The sequence below is a fragment of the Aphelocoma coerulescens genome, chromosome 5 (genome assembly GCF_041296385.1).
Source record: "Aphelocoma coerulescens isolate FSJ_1873_10779 chromosome 5, UR_Acoe_1.0, whole genome shotgun sequence".
NCBI lineage: Eukaryota > Metazoa > Chordata > Aves > Passeriformes > Corvidae > Aphelocoma > Aphelocoma coerulescens.
The window spans coordinates 40,159,732-40,173,767 of record NC_091019.1 but is presented as its reverse complement, the minus strand read 5'-3'; the positions used below and the strand labels follow the sequence as shown (position 1 = coordinate 40,173,767).

Sequence of the window (14,036 nt, the reverse complement as noted above, 5' to 3'; positions counted from 1 at the left end):
CAGAAGTATGTCACTGGTGGATTGCCCAAAATCAGAATTGTGAAAACCCATTTGTAACTCTTTTATTTCACTGGGCTTTTGAGTATCATGAACTAGTGGAAGTGAAACCTAGATGTATTTCATTAACTGAATGAGAAAACCCATGGTTTTGTTGAGCATGAGTTAATCATCTACACAGACAGTTGAAAAGAGCCACTTTTCAGTTTCTAGAAAGAACAGACATTATGATACCTATACCTCTGCATTATTATAATCACCTGTTTAAAATATTTTTTTCAGAATTCTAATGACAGCAAAGTAAACAGATTTATGACATCTATTAAGGTACCATTGTATCTTTATTTAATACTGAGATTCTGATAACACTCAGATTTCAGAAATAATTGTGTTTTTGTCGTGTTCAATGCAATATAGGTTTGTAGGAGAATAATTGTTGATCCAGGGCTGCTTATAGTCTCTAGATTAGATGTCTCTTTTTTTAAAATCAAGGACACTATCATCTGTCACGAAGAGGGATGAAACTTCAGTTCAGATTTCACTTTGGCATGTATTGTAAGCGTTTATGTGGGTTTTAAAATATTTTTAGAGTTTCTATTTTGATGATTAAAAAAACCCCTGACAGTTGTTGTTAAATCACTAGTTTTTACACTTGGAGCTTGATTTATTCTCCAGAACTCAGCTCCTTTAGCCAGAAATCATAGACTTGGCTTTTGACTTTTTTGTAGTTGAATTACTACCCATCTCCAGCAACAGATGGAGCTGTAGGTATTTTTCTCTCTCTAAGTCCTTCATTGTTCTCTTTTCCCCCCTTCAGTAGTAATTTGAATATATTTTCTTTAAATGGGAATTATTTACCACAACACGAATTTACCTCTAACTCCAAGTTATGTATTTGTAAAATTACAACTTCTAAAGTATCTGCATCCAAGGTATGGAAAGGGTGAGAGCAAATGGTTTGCATTTTTCTTCCTTTGAAAGCAATGGCAAGTGTCAACCTTTTCCTTCCTGCGGAAGTAAGGAGCTGTAGACAGTTTGTGGCATCAGAGGATGGTGGCTGAGGATGCCTGTGTTTGTCTGGTGGCTGGTTTTGTGTAAGGGTGAAGGGGTGCTTGGTAATATTGTTTAACTCTTCTTGAATCAGGCAAAAAGAAGACTTCACCCTGTGCATTTCCTTTGCAACAAAAATGATGTTTTAAAACTAGAAGTATTCTGAAACACATCCTTAGCCAGGTTCATCATTCATCTCTGCTTGGGCATATAACTAGAGGGCAGCCATGGATAAGAGAGCAAAGATGCCACCCACACAGGGATGTGCAGAGTGATGGCTTCCTTGAAGTGTAGTAGTCTTAATTCTGGATGGCTGAGTATCACAGCCACAGCCTGCCTCTGGCTGTGAAATACCTTTGGTGGTGAAACCTTACTTTTCAGAGGAATGCCTAATAATCAAGGTAGATGGTTTTAAGGTCCTCTAAGGATGCGCTGAAGGCTTTTTATATTTTAAGCTCTATGAGCATGTATGTTTGGCCTTTTGTGAGGCTGTTCTTCAAGCCATTTCAGTGTATGCATTGGTATGGGAAGAGAAAAGCCCAATTTCTTTTGAAAGAGCACAAGTTTGAGAGGAGAAAGCAAACAGTATATTGGCCTTTAGCTCTGCCAGTTCCAGTCAATTCAGAGAGATGATTCATTGTGCAAAGACTATTCAGCACAGTGTTGGAGTGAATAATTAATTTCTTTAAAACTTGTTCAAGTGAATGGCAGTTTTGAGCTACCAGAGGTTTCTGGATTAATTCCTTCGGGTTTTATTGATTTTTATTCCTGTCTTTTAACACTGTATTCTGTCTTGTTAAATGGGTCTTAAAAACTTATTCAGAACATGAAATCAAAGAGAGGAAATATTTTCCCCTCAAGAACAGCAGAGACTAAAAGATAGAAAAAAACAATGCTTCTTTTATTTTGAAAAGTCATGCTGAATGATGAATACAGATTTTCACTTTGGTGCAAAACTATTTTTTTCCCCTGTCAACGATTGCCAGTTTGAAAGAGATATAAAATATTTTGAAATAAAGAAGCGGTACAGAAATTAGTGGCCATTCCTTTTTTTTTCCCCATGGAGAGAATTTTTAAAAACAGGCATTGCTGTAACCCTTCACAATAGAAATTCAAGATATTTTATTCACATATAGCTAGTGTAGTTTTGTAGGACTAGGATCTCTCTGAGCCCCTCAGTTCAGAACTGCTTGGAAAAATATTAAGAGTAAGATGGGTTATGGTAGAATTGCTGGAACTGTTCATGATGACAATGTTTACTTTGATGTCTCTGAGACTCACACCCAGTAAAGGATTTAAAGGCCATAAACTCGTATGCTTTGTTCTCAGATTTTTGTTTTAATTCCTTCTAGTTTTACTGATATTTATTTCCTTTCTTTTGACACCACTGTCTGTGCTGGCTCTTAAAATCTTACTCAGATCATGATATCAAAAGAGAGGAAGTGTGTTCTTGTATTGTCCAGCTTGGCAGGGGGATTGGTTAATTCTTAAAATGGGAGTGTGGCATAGGATTTGAAGTTCTTAATTTGTTACCTCAAGTATCATAACTATTCACTGTCTCTGAATTGCACAATTATTTGTACATAACATGACTTTTGCTACTGTGATGTAAGTAATTTCTTTTTGTAGTAACAATTGTGACACAATTTGTTTGTTGTTAGAAGAGTAAAAAATGGATTTCAAAATTTATATCTGAACCAAAAATTAAAGCATTTTATTTCAATTTAATCACAAAATAGTTATTGGGTTTTTTTTTTTCACATCAGGGTTTCAATTTAAAATAATGGAATTTTGATTGAAAATGTGAGCAGTTTTATTTTTAAAACATTGTAAAGCCCCCGCTTTTCTGAAATGGCACATCTGATTTTGATGTATTAGAATATTCTAATATTACAACTAGTTAAAGATAAAAAAATCAGATTTTTTTTCACCACCTTCAATCTTATTTTGCAGAGCGTCTCTCTGCAGTTCTGTTTTCTGAATAATTCACTATTCATAAAAAAAATAGTTCTTCAGGGTTTTTTTCAGTTTTATGCATTTGCTTGTGTCTATGAAACAATTCTGTAAGAAATATTTACATATATCACTTGATAGAGTGGGTGATTTTAATGCACAAAATAAAACAGACATGCTGAATTTTCAAACTCATTGTGTGTGAAGTAGTCAGTATCTGTAAAGATGGAAAATTGAAATCATTAAGGAAAATTTCATTTTTCAAAACTGGAGAAGTAATTAACAGGAACATAAAAACTATCACAAACTGTATTTATATATTAAGGGTCTCACAGACGTGAAGATAAAGGGGGAAGACAAGAAAAATCAACGAAATATGAAAGGCATAGGGATAAAACAATAAATGGAAAGGGGCAGTCACTTAGACTTAAGGTTCCTTGGTGGGTGCCCCTTCAGTTTGCCTTTCCAAGCCATCTCCAGCCCCATGCAGTGGGTGGACATTTGCTGGGGTATCTGTACAGCCTGCAGAGGGTGGTCCCTCCCTGGGCACCTGCAGCCCTGTCCTGACTGACAGCTCAGGCTGCCGGGAGAGCTGGGACTCTCTCAGTGCACTCAGTCTGCCAGGAAGGCTGTCTCTACACCTGTGCTGGAGAAACCAAACTCTGCTTCTTCACTGGAAAGTGGGTCTGGGGGCCTTTGAGTAATGCTGGATCCTTATTTGGAAGCTAAATTAATGGTCAGTACAAATAGGTTAATCCATAGTTAACACTTGTGGGACTCAAGTGTCCTCAACGCCAAGTCCTTTTTGGTACTTCTTGCCAGAGGCAGATAAGGCAGTCTCACTTTTTTTCTTCCCATGGATTTGTCTCTCCAAGATATCTGCTTTTACTAGCAGCATTTGATCTCTCTCTAATGAGGTGACCACATTACAGCTTTGTTAAATTCCTTCCCAAGAATGGTACTCCATGTTCAGATCTTTTGTTTATGTCACACAGTGTCACAAAAAGGGCTGCTGCAACCCTCAGAAGTTGATTTATTGCAAGTGCTTCTTGCTGGGAAAGATTGTTTTTATTTTTTGGTAGTATACCTATTTTTAACATTTACAGGGGAAGATTAAATTCTCAATTTTTTTTGTTTGCTTGTACTGCAGACATTTAATTAACATTAATTAGTTGCATTAAAATTAAGAATGTTTTCCATGAAATTATGCTACAGGAATGCTTAAATACGCTTTTTAATGTTTCTGATCCAAATACAGACAATTTCTTAAAAGAACACTAGTAGGAGGTCCATTCTTCAGTTTTATAAACATTTCTGTGCCTCACTAAGGCCCACAAGACCTGGGATAAGGCCAATGTAGACCAAATACAAGTTGGCTGATACATGTGCAGGACTTGAGGCCAATATAAATGCATCTATGAAATGTGTGTATGAAAAATCCAGGGAGAACAGTTTGAAGAAGACCACCAACAAATAGATCACACATGAACATTACTTTCATGTGCCTGAGAGTCATTGAAAATATGTTTAGACAGTTTTATCTGTAGATTTTAATTTACCATAGAGCTGGAGAGAAAATGGTGTTTTACAAATATGTCTAATCCAAGAGATGTAAAAAATAACCTATTATGCCCCATTGTAGAGAAATATATTAATTTTTAAAGAACTTTTGTAAGTGAAGCTGTTGATAGAATGGAAGAAATAAATGCCTAAATTTATGATGTTACTTTGCAATACGTGTCTGAAGAAATGTTTAATCATTTAGCAAATGCTACACACGAATGCTAAGTTGAACTGATTAAATATGTGCAAGTTACCACTATGAATGTTGTACTTCATGAGAAGATTTTAATAATGCATTAGGTGCTTGAAAGATAATTCACATATGAGAAAAACCCAATTCCATCTGCTAGGTAGCAAATGAAACTGTGGTTGGTAAAAGACCCAGGGGATGCAGCCCATAGTCGTGTTCACATGAGTCATTCTGAAGTCTGTGACAGTGAGCACTGTTCTGCCTTAGCGAGGGCTGCAGATTTGCACTGTTTATTAGGATTAATTCTGTACTCTAACTTTCAAAGGGAAATGTCACACTAATGCCAGCATTTATTGGTATCCAGCAAAATTTAGAGACAATGGATCCTTGCTCTTTCAAAATCAAACACTCCATGAAGCAATTCTTTCCCCAGAAAGGGATTTGAACTCATTGTCACATCTGGCACATGCAAAGCCACATCTAACTGTTTTGGTTTTTTCCTTTACTTCCAGGAGAAAAAAGACCAAATGCAAAAAAACCCAAACAAACCACCTCCCCTCACAACCCCAGCTACAAAAAATATATTGTGCTGCAGCTGTCCCTCTCTTCCTGAGTTTCCCCATTCTATCCTTTGTTGTTGGAGATAATGCTGTCTTTTCATTGTGAACAATTACTAGATACACATTTTATGCATTTTTATAATGCAAATCTATTAGTTTATTTGAAAATATCTACAAGTTTAATGACATTAAAGTTTTTAATTTTTAACTTTGCGATTCAACCATCAGTAAAAATTCAAAATTCAAACTGTATAATTTCATGGGGACAATATGTAGTATTGAATTAGATATGTTAATTTTCTCATTGGAAACGCATAAGACACACTTCTTCAGGTTTTTGAATAAAATTTTGAATAAAATAGAATGTATAGAGTGTATTTCATAGTACAAGTTTTGTCACATACTTCAAATACAAGATGATGCCCTAATGACATCCAGCCGTGTTAAATGGGATGCACATGCATGCTGTTGACAAGTAGAAATTGTAATGGGAATGTTGGGTATTACTCTCTGGGAAATATTCATTACCCCCTTATTTTGGACTCCAAGCTTATCCGATAATTTGGAAGTTAATTGCCTTTGACTTTCTCTGCAGATATTACAAAAGACAAAGGAGTAATTTCATTTAGATGTGCTTCACTGAAAACAGAGGGAAAAAATAGAGCCTACTTTTCTTTTAATGTGGGGACCCCTCCCTAGTGTGACTGATGTCTGACAGAGGGATGTATAGTACGAATAATATGAGGTTCAACAAGGCCCAGTGCCGGGTCCTGCCCTTGGGTCACAGCAACCCCAGGCAGCAATACAGGCTGGGGCCAGAGTGGCTGGAAAGCTGCCTGATGGAAAAGGATCCAGGAGTGCTGGCCAACAGCTGCTGAACACGAGCCAGCATGTGCCCAGGTGGCCAAGAAGGTCAATGGCATCCCGGCCTGTATCAGCAACAGTGTGGCCAGCAGGACCAGGGCAGTGATTGCTCCCCTGTAGTGGACACTGGTGAGGTCACACCTCAAATCCTCTGTTCTGGGTCCTTCATTACAAGCAAGATGTTGAGGTGCTGGAGCTTGTCAAGAGAAGGTCAACGAAGTTGGTGAAGGGTCTGGAGCACAAGTTATATAAGGAGCAGCTGAGGGAACTGGGAGTGTTTAGCCTGGAGAAAAGGAGCTGCAGGGGTGACCTTATCCTTCTCTACAACTGCCTGAAGGGAGACATATCAGTGCTGATAAAAGTTATGGAAAAGGCTGTTAAATGTGAGAGATGATTTTGCGTTGAAAGATGAAATCAGGGTGGTGGTGTAGCAGCAGCCAGATGATAGTTTGCATATGCTAGGGGTGGATTGGATATTAGTGGGTAGAGGAGCAGTCAGGAAAATGAGAGATGAATCTACAAGTGTTGCACGGTAACAGTGGACTGGAGGAAGTAGTCTGTACATGTCAGTGTATATACATGGATGGGGTCTTTTGGGGGGTGTTAAAAAACTGATATTTGTACTTGTATAAATATATGTATCTACATATCATATATAGACATGTATTTATAAAGTCTGAAACTGCAAGGGTAAACATGATGGGTTAGCAGAAGGGTTTAGCATGTTAAGGATAACAGAAAATAGCATGCAGTGAAAATGTTAGCACTGAAAATTTTAGGGGCAAATTTACAAGTATGAGCATTGTAAATGAGTTGTATTGCTACAATCTTCTGCTGGAACAGCAGTTGGTTGCAGAAGTGATTTTTTATTTATCTGATACTGCTGTGGCAACAAGATGTCAGCTGGAGTTCAGAAAAAGAAGCAACAAACTGTTGAAAATGAGGGTGATACCAAGTGAGAAAAGCCCAGAAAAAGGAAGAGACAGGGAATGAGGCGCTGAAAAAAGATGACAGGTGGTATACAGAAGGTGATAAAAGACAGGAAAAAGAGATCTGACTGGATAGCTGTATTTCTTGTTCTTTTTCCCTGCTTACCATTTGAAGCACTGATTTTATTGTACTCTCCTCAAATGTTTCGAGGCTTTTGTCCAACCAGGAGTTACAAGAAGTAAGCAGACACGGTGAATATTTATTGACTTAACTGGAGTATAATATTGATAACAAAGGAAATGCCTTTTAGCTACGTGGCAAAGAAACAGGATTAAATAAAACCCCAAATCCTCTTTGGCTGCAATATCAATCCCAGATCAGTCTCAGAGTGCAAGAGTTGTGAAAGTATAAAAAATAACCTAAAGACTAAAATAGCTAATATTGGTGTCCTGTTTGGGTACAGAAGCACCAATTGAATCAACTGAAAAGCAGTTTGTTTATGCAGCCAGTCCTTCCAATAGGCAACAAGGAGCCAAATGACTATTAAAGAACACATGAAAGTGCTGAGTCCAGGGCATGAGTTTTTCATTTGCTGCTGCTCTCTGAGCTAGGAAATGTCCTCCTTATTAAAAAAATTCCTCCTAGCAGCTAGTTCCCAGAAACCTGGACAAGAGAGTTGCTACTGAGAACGAAGGGTAGGACTCATCAAACAAAGGAGAGAGAACTTCTTAGGAAAAAGATTTATCTTCTTCCTTCTAGTGTTTTCTCAGTGCTTATAAGTAATGTAAGTACATGACCACCTCCTTGGTCTCTGTGGACAAGAAAGCACTGACAAATCTCAAGTACATCTCTACTCTTCCATTTTTTCAGTGCAATGTCCCTCTTCATTCCTGATTGAAAATGTCATATTTTTATCAGTGTGCACAAATTTTTACTTTTATCAGAAAGGTACTACTACTTCCTCTCTGTGTCACCATAATTAGAAAAGTGATCTAGAAGGTGCTGTGTCACTATCACTGGAATTAAGTGCTTCTGCTGTGAATCGTGGCCATGCAGTTTATTAGCAGAGATTTTGCTTGTGAATGTCTCTGACATCCCTGGACTCAGATTTCATGGAGTCCTTTAGAAGAGGCAGTTAATTAATTACACTGAGAGGATAAAAAAAGTGAGGAAATGGTTATTTAATACTGCAAGACATCTCTGTGTGTATATTTAGCTATGGGGGCAGAAAAAGAAAGGAAAAATATTCTGATGATTTTTGAACATTTTGGAAAGTCCTTGTTCTCTCATGGCTATGACAGAAAGACCAGTATTTTTTCTGCAGTGTATATTGTATATGCAATTGTTAACCCTGGATGTAGTTTCACAGTTTGCTGCCTTCAGGTGGAAAGCCAGATTAAAGGTCCTCTCTATCCTCCACCCCCGGCCATGCTCTCGGCCACCCATTATCCTGCACCTACAACTGCCCATGTGCACAATGCCTCGTGATGCCACCCTGACAAAATCTGAAGGGATCCAGGTTAAAAATAACTCTGCTAAAGGGTTATTTTCAGCAATCCATTTTACCCTGTGCTCCTGCAAGCAGTTGCTGTGGCATAGCTGGAGAGGGGAAGCTGCAGCGGAAGAGCAGGACCACGCAGCCGGAGGTGGGAGGAGAAGCAGATGCCAACCTCCTGTGGCAGGATGGGCTCTGCTGCCATTAACACCTTTGGAGCTATGGGTGTGATCCTGTTCTTGCTGAAAACAATAGGGTTAACCGGGGGCGTGAAGGAGGTGGTCTTCTCATCTCAAGTCCCTAGAACTGCAAGGTTGTTTGTTGGTTGCTTTTACTCTCTGAGAATCCTTTGCTGTATTAATAGTTCTACAACTAGTTAATTAATAATTATTAATAGTTCTACAACTGTCTTACACGGACCATTCCTTTCTGTGTTTGTGTATTGGATTGTTTTGTCAATTGCATATCTGCATGTAAAATTAGAAATCTGAAGTCAAAAATTAGCAACTAAGAATATTCCAACACCAATATTTAATATTCCATAAACCAACACAAAATTCACTTCTGATTTGGGTACATATCTAAAGGATATGTGGTCAAAATGGTTTTGGATGTCTTCAAGATATTTGAAACAGCTGGATGGGTTTTCTATGTCAAAATTTTTTTCCTGTTTCTAAATCATAAAACTGACTAGATAAAATAATTTATAAAATGATTTTTAAAACTAGTTTTTAATATAAAATGTTTAAATTTCAGATTTTAAAAATAGAGCTTTTGGGCATATTCACTTGGTCACTATTAAATTAACTGGATCTGGTATAGTCTCTTAAAGTTTTTTCTCTTAAACTGTGTCTTGTGGCTTGCATGTTGCTTAAGTGCCACAGGACAGTTTATTTTTATAATATTAAATTTGGGAATATTTATAGATAGTCCACTTGGCTGGGAATAGAAGGCTTGTGAAGATGTGCAAGACAAAGAAACATGAATTCACCCAGTTTGAGTGGGCCCTTGGTGAGCAATGACTGCTCTCCAACCTGACCAGCAGGGCACACTTAGAAGCTGCTGCACAAATCAAAATATTTGGGCCCAAAGGAAAAACAGCAGAGGAAGATGCATTTCATGTCATTATGAGCAGTAAAAAAGATGTAGTCTTTTAATTCTTCCCTTCTCAATTATTTAGAATTAGAATTAGTTATTAGAATGAAAATACTGCTTGAATGAATCTTGTTATAAATTAGGAACTGCCGTAATTTCCAAGTCTTCCCAGTCTCATAGTATTGTGGTTACAAGATCTGGTTACACTTTCTCTTCTGAACCTCAACTGTATTAATTAATGAGCTTCAATTCATAAGACCCTTCTGAAAAATTTGGAATCATCAAACCCCTTCCTCTACCCTCTGCCCTTTATCTGCTGTGGTGGAGGAGACTGGTCACTCACAGGCACATCCAGAACTTGCATCCAAGGAGATAAAATTGCGTCCTTGTGGCTGCATCAGCTGTCTCCTCCATATTGACTTGTTTCATATTTTTGCACAGCAGCCTCTTCTCCATGGAAAGACAAATTCCATTGTATCCCTTCATTGGCATCAGGTTGATCTTGTCTGCTCTTTCAGATCTGCAACAGCTGTATCCTGACGATATGTATAGAGCAGTCAGAAACTGATCCTGGGGATTAAAACCAGTGGGGTTTGTGTTTAATAGGTGTCAGCCTACACAGGGATGAGTTTCCAGTCCTCTGACCACCTGTCTCTCCCATCAAGTGCCATGGGAGTTAACAAACTTTATGGGATTTGGCCCAGGAATAAGAAGAGCAATTTGTAAAATGAGTTGTCAGATGTGAATTCCCCATGCACACAGAGACTGGTCTGTAAAGTCTGTTGTGTGCAGGGAAGTTGAAATGATGATAGAGAACTGATCCTTATGCTACAAAACTGAGTGGGCATCTGAGTGGGTATTAAAATAATTTCTGTGGTGCTTCCATTGCACTTCAGCAATATTTAATGAGAAAATTAAAAATAAAGGCTATACTAAAGGCAAATTCAAACAAAAAATTGCTGATAAATATTTAAAGATGTAGTTGATGTGTTTTATTATACCTGGAAAAATAACTACAGAGTCCAGTGAAAACGGGGTTTGTTTTGCTGTTTTGTCATTATTGGTGCTAGGATAGATACAGCTTCAGCAGTGGGACAGCTTGCTACTTGTCTTAGTGCAAATGCTACTTCATGGAGGGAACATAGTTACAGGAAGCTGCATTTCCACAGACTTTTAAGTATATGTTAATAGAAGGATTGTGTGTTTTTTAAGGGAGGATAGCGGGCCAACAGTGGAAAGTTAAGTGTCTTAAAAATATTGTTGAAGCAAGAGATCTATGGTGTTGCCATTTTAATGAGGCCGTGACAGTGCCAGTAATCCCTGCAAAAATAATCTGTCAACAGACACTCACAAAAATGAACAGAAAGAAGCCAATAATCAGTTATAAAATACTGCTTCTAAAACCACATTTAACACTGCTCTGTTCATCCAAACCAGCAGAAGATGCTAAGCCCATCTGAGATATTTTCTGATATTGAGAATTACTTGGAAGAAGCTTTGAATTTAGCTTCTAAAATTAAGAAAACTTCACCAATGGAATGCTAGAAATCAGAAATATTGAGTTCTGAGACAATTTACTGCAATGGTAGGAGATGATACTGAATATAAGTTTAAAATATATCATTTTTTAAATAAAAAATTACACTCCTGATGTCCGAGAGCATGTAATGTAGGGGTGATTCAGCAGAGTTGTGGACTTTCTGTTCACATAAGGAAAACTGACTTTAATGCAGCACAGGTATAGTATCACCATGAGTAATTATACTCCAAATGTCAACATTACATTTCACCTTACTTTGCTAAAACTTGTGGCCCATCTTCATTAGTTGCATGTGCCTCTCTTGCTCCAGTTTCCTGCCTGTAAAGTGGTGACTAAGTGTAAAAATAGATGACTATAAGCGTATCTAGATGCTTGTAGCCAAATCCAAACTACCCACTACATGCAAGCTGACTTGCAGCCCATTGCAAGCCAGCTGGATCAATAAGCAGTGAAAATCCATCAAGGGCAAAGGAAGAAGGGGAACAGAATGGGTCTAGTTCAAACTGCACACTGTTCACACACATGACTGTCTTCCTGTCCATAGAAACAATCTGAACAACGATGCAAAGTCATTAAAAATATGGAAATAGTCTATATACCTAGAGACATAACTCAAACTGTATAGAGACTTTAAACTTAAGAGAAAGAAGTTCAATTTTCTCAATTTATATGAGGATTTTCATGGTTCATTTTCAAAAGTAAAATCCAGTGACATTTCTCTTCATAAATAGAGACAGATTTATATGCAAATGTCCTCTTGTAACTAATCCTAGAACCTCATGTCTGCCAAACTGCCAGAATTTTGTCCAACAGCTACAAGGCTTGGCAGAAAAGACATATGTACACAGATACATACAGGTTTACAGAACATTCTGCCATCATGTTACTCTGTGGCCTGGAAAAAAAGTGGTACTTGGAAGTTTATGACATTTTACTGAGAAAGTCCTGACTTACAATGTAGACAGATTCCACCACAGAAATTAGAAAACTTTCACAGAATTTTAGAGCAGGATAGGTCAACAGTTTACTTCGCATGCATTGGTGAGAGGTACAAAGTAAGAGATGAAACAATTTATTTGCAAGATACTGAAAATTACTAGTTTCTGTGGTTTTTATGATCCTTAGGACAAACTAGGATTTCTGAGAGGGCCAGATGGATCTGGGGTCTGGACTGGCAGTGTAGATCCTCATTGGCACTGTAGAAGCCTCTACTCTTGTTGGCCTTGATCTCTTGCAAAGCTTGCATCAGTTGTCTCTGCTGAACCACTCAGTCTGCTCGGAGGAGATCAAGGCCGGGCTACCGGCTTTGGTAGTTTTGGGAAAAAGTCAGCTACTACGTCCCTATATCCCATTTTCTCATATCTAAAATAGGGATAATAGGTCTTTGTTTGGTGAGGTTGCTGTAAGACAGCAGTGCATGTACGTGTTGCTGCTGTTATTATTTGTGAATTTGGGACCAGCATGATGGGTGTACTCAGAGAGACCCACAAACCAGGCAAAACCTCAAATCTTCAGACATTCACTTATCCTCAGATAAAAGGCATATTTTTCTATTCTCTACTAAACCCCAGACACGAATCCATTTACTAGTCATTGCTTAAGTATACAATGATGCAAGCCTGATGTGACATCAATGGCTCTGAGGGTTTTGGTGATTCTTCCCTCTGAGACTGAGATTGTTAGGCCCAAGAGCTTTCCTCCAAGGAAAGCTTTAAACTTTCCCAAGCTGCACAGCGTGTCACAGATCTGTGGGTCAAGATCTGCCCGGTCCAAAGGATTGTTTTCTCCTGTCAAGGATCAGCCTCTGTTCTAGCTTGTCAAGGGATGTGTTACCAGCTGGATGCCACTGGTGTGTCAGCCTATTCCAGCTTGTTCAGAGCAGTGCTACCTGCTGGGTGGTGTGCCAGTTCTCTGATTCCTTTCATAGCTGTGGACTGGGTACTATTAACTTAATTGTCACAGTTTTTATGCACTTAGGCCAAACAAAAGATATACTTTGCTTCCTACTCTACATCATAATTGTAAGTCATAGTAAGTCTGGGTATGAGAAAAACAGAAATAAAGTCCAAATGGACCTTCATGCTACATTTAGATCATCTGATACAAGCACTCTAGAAACGCAAAATATTAGTGTGGCAAAGTAAGAATACAACATTATGACTGGGGATATAGAACAGTTTCAAAATCCACTAGAAAATGAAAATTCAGTAGGGCTTGAAACTGCTTGACATGCAGAACTATGTCACTGCTGCCTTTTTGAATACTAGAAGAAATACTTCATACTTTGTGTGGGGACAAATGGCTGCACTGGTACTGCAGAAGGGTTGATCTCTGCGTGTTTCATCTCTGGTGTGTTCTGTCTGTGTCACTGGCAAATTGTGAGGGTGTGCACTGTCCCATCACACAGTCTGTTTTCCTGCAGAAGGAATCAGAAGCACATCAGCATGAAGGAAGATAAAATTCTCCCTAAATACTTCCTCTGGATAGTCACTGGACCAGGACTGTGGAAACTTACTTGCTCTAATGCTGGGCTGTGCACCCAAGACAACAACTAAGAAGTGCCCTAAGGCACAACTGCCTTACCTTGCAGGTACAGCCAGCACAAGCTGCATCATGGTGGTGCCCTAGCTCACCTCTTTGCATCTCTGGAGCTTGAGAGTGGCCCTTTTTCCTTTCTTCAGCCCAAGCACACCAGTGTGCCAACACCACAGCTGCTCCTTGCCCAGCAGCCCCAGTGGGCTGCAGAGCGCTTGATTTCAGGGCACACAGCTCATTGAGGCTGAGATAAATGAATCAATT

At 38.5% G+C, this 14,036-nt stretch overlaps 1 long non-coding RNA gene across 2 annotated transcripts; it reads right to left on the bottom strand.

The window, feature by feature from the left end:
* Positions 1 to 9,132: 9,132 nt before the first annotated feature.
* On the bottom strand, positions 9,133 to 14,007 carry LOC138111631 (uncharacterized). 2 transcript variants are annotated; one of them, XR_011151406.1, is made up of 4 exons: positions 13,871 to 14,007; positions 13,521 to 13,653; positions 11,493 to 11,555; positions 9,133 to 10,267 (listed from the first exon to the last, which is right to left on the bottom strand). It is a non-coding gene; the product is annotated as an uncharacterized lncRNA (long non-coding RNA). The 2 variants fall into 2 exon arrangements; XR_011151407.1 differs by lacking the exon at positions 11,493 to 11,555.
* Positions 14,008 to 14,036: the final 29 nt, after the last annotated feature.